Here is a 4,578-nt window from a genome sequence, read left to right on the forward strand (position 1 = left end):
CTGTTGCAAAGGGTATAAGCTCCTTCTTTCTCTCTGCTGCGTAGAATTCCATTGTGTAAATATACCATAGTTTCTGGATCCACTCATTTGCTGATGGGCACTTAGGTTGCTTCCAGTACTTGGCTATTGTAAATTGTACTGCTCTGAACATTGGGATGCACAGGTTCTTTTGGATTGCTATTTCAGGGTTCTTATGGTATAATCCCAGCAGCGCAATTTTTGAGTCAAAGGGCAGTTCCATTTTTAGTTTTCTGAGGAAATTCCATACTCTTTTCCACAGTGGCCTCACCAGTCTGCATTCCCACCAAGAGTGCACTAGGGTTCCCTTCTCTCCGCATCCTCTCCAACATTTGTTTGTGGATTTGTTTATTTGGCCATTCTGACTGGTGTGAGATGGTACCTCATTCTGGTTTTAATTTGCATCTCTCTGATGGCTAGTAATGCTGAGCATCTTTTCATATGTCTCTGGGCCCTCTGTATGTCTACCTTGGAGAAGTATCTGTTCAAGTCCTTTGCCCATTTTTTCATTGGGTTGTTTGTCTTCCTGGAGTGGAGTCGTGTGAGTTCTTTATATATTTTGGAGATCAGGCCCTTGTCTGAGGTATCATTAGCAAATATGTTTTCCCATACCGTTGGTTCTCTTTTTATTTTAATGCTGTTTTCTTCAGCTATGCAGAAGCTTTTTATTTTGACAAGGTCGCATTTGTTTATTCTTTCCTTTATGGCCCTTGCTTTAGGGGACATGTCTGTGAGGATGTTGCTGCGTGGAATGTCTGAGATTTTCCTGGCAATGTTTTCCTCTAGGACTTTTGTGGTGTTACAACTTATATTTAAGTCTTTTACCCATCTCGAATTTATTTTTGTGTATGGTGTAAGTTGGTGATCGAGTTTCATTTTTTTGCACGTAGCTGTCCAGATCTCCCCACACCATCTGTTGAAGAGGCTGTTTTTGCTCCATTTAATGCTGGTGTCCCATTTGTCAAATATTCATTGACCGTAAAGACTTGGGTTTATTTCTGGGCTCTCTATTCTGTTCCATTGGTCTATGTGCCTGTTTTTATGCCAGTACCAGGCTGTTTTGATTACAGTGGCCTTGTATTACAGTTTCATGACAGGTATTGTGATCCCTCCTGCTTTGTTCTTCTTTCTCAAAATTGCTGCAGCTATTCGGGGTCATTGATGGTTCCATATGAATGTATGAAATATTTGTTCTATATCTGTGGAGTATGTCATGGGTACTTTAGTAGGGATTGCACTGAATCTATAAATCGCTTTGGGCAGTATGGCCATTTTGATGATGTTAATTCTTCCAATCCATAAGCATGGTACATGCTTCCATTTGTTTGTGTCTTCCTTAATTTCTTTCTTCAGTGTTGTGTAGTTTTCTGAGTACAGGTCTTCTACCTCCGTGGTTAGGTTTATTCCTAGGTACTTTATTTTTCTTGTTGCTATATCAAATGGGACTTTTTTCCTGATTTCTCTTTCTGCAGATTCATTGTTGGTGTACAGGAATGCCTTTGATTTGTGAGTATTGACTTTGTATCCAGCTGTTTTGCCAAATTCTTTTATTAGGTAGAGTAGTTTTTTGGTGGAGTCTACAGGATTTTCCATGTGCAGTATCATGTCATCTGCAAACAGTGACAGTTTCATTTCCTCCTTTCCAATTTGAATAATTTTATTTCTTTTTCTTGTCTGATTGCTGTAGCTAGGTCTTCCTATACTATGTTAAATAGGAGTGGTGAGAGAGGGCATCCTAGTCTTGCTCCTGATCATAGTGGGAAAGCTCTAAGTTTTTGTCCATTGAGTGTGAGGTTGGCTGTAGGTCTCTCATATATGGCCTTTATTATGTTGAGGAATGCTCCCTCTATTCCCACTCGGATGACTGTTTTTATTAGAAATGGGTGCTGTATCTTATCAAATGCTTTTCTCACATCTATGGATATGATCATGTGATTTTTTTATTTGCTGTTGTTGAGGTGATGTGTTATGTTTATTGATTTGCGAATATTGTACCATCTTGCATCCCTGGGATGAATCCCACTTAGTCATGGTGAATGATCTTTTTAATGTATTGCTGGATGCGGTTTGCCAATATTTTTTTGAGAATATTAGGGTCTATGTTCATCAGCGATATTGGCCTGAAGTTTCATTTTTCGTTGTGTCTTTATCTGCTTTTGGGATTAGGATGATGCTGACTTCATAAAAAGAGTTTGGGAGTCTTCCCTCAGTTTGGATTTTTTCGAATAGTCTGTGAAGGATAGGGGTTAGCTCTTCCTTAAATGCTTTGTAGAATTCTCCTGGGAAACCATCTGGTCCAGGGCTTTTGTGTGTTGGGAGTTTTTTGATGACTGCTTCAATTTCGTTTGCTCTGATTGGTCTGTTCAGGTTTTCTGCTTCTTCTTCATTCAGTTTTGGAAGATTATATTTTTCTACAAATGTGTCCATTTCACCTAGGTTTTCCAATTTCTTGGCATACATTTCTTCATAGCAATTTCTTACAATCCTTTGTATTTCTGTGGTATCAGTGGTAATCTCTCCTCTTTCATTTCTTATTGTGTTTCTTTGGATCCTGTCTCTTTTTTTCTTGATGAGCCTACTTAAAGGCTTGTTGATTTTGTTTAGATTTTCAAAGAACCAGCTGCTGGATTCATTCATCCTTAGAATTGTGCTTTTAGTCTCTATGTCATTTAACTCTGCTCTGATCTTGGTTATTTCCTTCCTTCTGCTTGCTCTGGGCTGTCTTTGTTTTTGTTCCTCCAGTTCTTGTAGGCATAGGTTTAGTTTGTTTGTTTGAACTGTTTCTGTCTTTTTAAGGTAGGCCCGTATTGCTATGAACTTCCTTCTCAGGACTGCCTTTGCTGTGTCCCATTGGTTTTGGGTGGTTGTGAGTTCATTTTCATTTGTTTCCAGAAAGTTTTTGATTTCTTCCCTAATCTCGTTCTTGATCCATTCATTGTTTAAAACATGCTACTCAGTCTCCAAGGTTTTGAGTGTTTTGGGTTTTTTCCTTTAAGGTTCGTTTCTAGTTTCAGTCCCTTGTGGTCAGAGAAAATGCTTGGTATGACGTCAATTTTCTTGACTTTGTTGAGGCTTGCTTTGTGTCCTATCATGTGGTCTATATTTGAAAAAGTTCCATGGACACTTGAAAAGAATGTGTATTTTGCTTCTTTGGGATGAAAAGCTCTGTATATATCAGTTAAGTCCATTTCCTCTAGGGTATTGTTAAGTGACACAATATCCTTGTTGATATTTTGTTTGGAAGACCTGTCCATTTTTGACCGTGGGGTGTTAAAGTCCCCTACTATAATTGTGTTGCTGTCAATATCTTTCTTGAAATCCTCCAAGATTTTCTTTATGTATTTGGGTGTTCCTATGTTGGGTGCATATATATTTGCAATGTTTATATCTTCTTGGTGGATTCTTCCTGTGAGTATTATGAAGTGACTTTCTGGGTCTCTCTTTATGGCCCTTCTTTGGAAGTCTATTTTGCTTGATATGAGTATTGCTAGTGTTGCTTTTTTTTCCTGTCCGTTTGCTTGGAAAATTTGTTTCCAGCCCTTCACTTTCAGTCTGTGTAAGTCTTTTGTCCTGAGATGGGTCTCATGTAGGCAGCGTATGTGTGGGTCATGTTTTCTTACCCATTCAGCTATTCTATGTCCTTTGATTGGAGCATTTAATCCATTTATGTTTAAGGATATTATTGATAGGTAGTTATTCATTGCCATTTTTTCCTACCTGTGTTCCTCTGTCTTTCTTTTTTCCTTCCTTTCCTTAAAGCAGTCCCTTTCACATCTCTTGCAGAGCTGGTTTGGTGGAGGTGTATTCTTTTAGACTTCTTTTGTCTGGGAAACTATTTGGCCTTCTATCTTGATTGAGAGCCTTGCTGGGTAAAGTAGTCTTGGTTTCAGGCCTCTGGTTGTCATTACTTGGAATATTTTTTGCCATTCTCTTCTGGCTTGGAGGATTTCCTTTGAGAAGTCAGTTGCTATCCTTATTGGGGCTCCCTTGTAGTTTACTCCCTTTCCTCCCTTGCTGCCTTTAAGATCCTGTCTATTTCTTGGCATTTTTCCATTTTAATTTTGATGTGTCTTGGAGTGGGCCTCTTTGGGTTCCTCTTGCTTGGGACTCTCTGTGTTTCCTGGATTTGGGTGACTTTTTCTCTCTTGAGATTAGGATAATTTTCCCTCATTTCTTTTTCAGACAGGTTTTCTGTCCCTTGCTCTTCTTCTTCTCCTTCTGGTATTCCTATTATACGGATATTGTTACATTTCATGTTGTCCTGCATTTCCCTTAATCCCTCTTCATTCTTTCTGAGCCTCTTTTCCTTTTCTTGCTTTTTCTGGGTGTTTTTTCTACTTTGTCCTCCAGCTCGCTGATCCGATCCTCTGCTTCATCCAGTCTGCTTTTCATTCCTTCTATTGTGTTCTTCAATTCAGAAATTGTATTCTTCATTTCCTCTTGGCCCTTGTTGATAGTTTCTATTTTATTTTTCATGTTGATATAGTTTGCAGTGAGTTCATTGTAGTTTCTCTGAAATTTCTGGTAGTTCTCTGTGAGCTCAGAGAGCTCAGTGAGCTT

This window comes from Desmodus rotundus, chromosome X, assembly GCF_022682495.2.
Source record: "Desmodus rotundus isolate HL8 chromosome X, HLdesRot8A.1, whole genome shotgun sequence".
Classification (NCBI taxonomy): domain Eukaryota; kingdom Metazoa; phylum Chordata; class Mammalia; order Chiroptera; family Phyllostomidae; genus Desmodus; species Desmodus rotundus.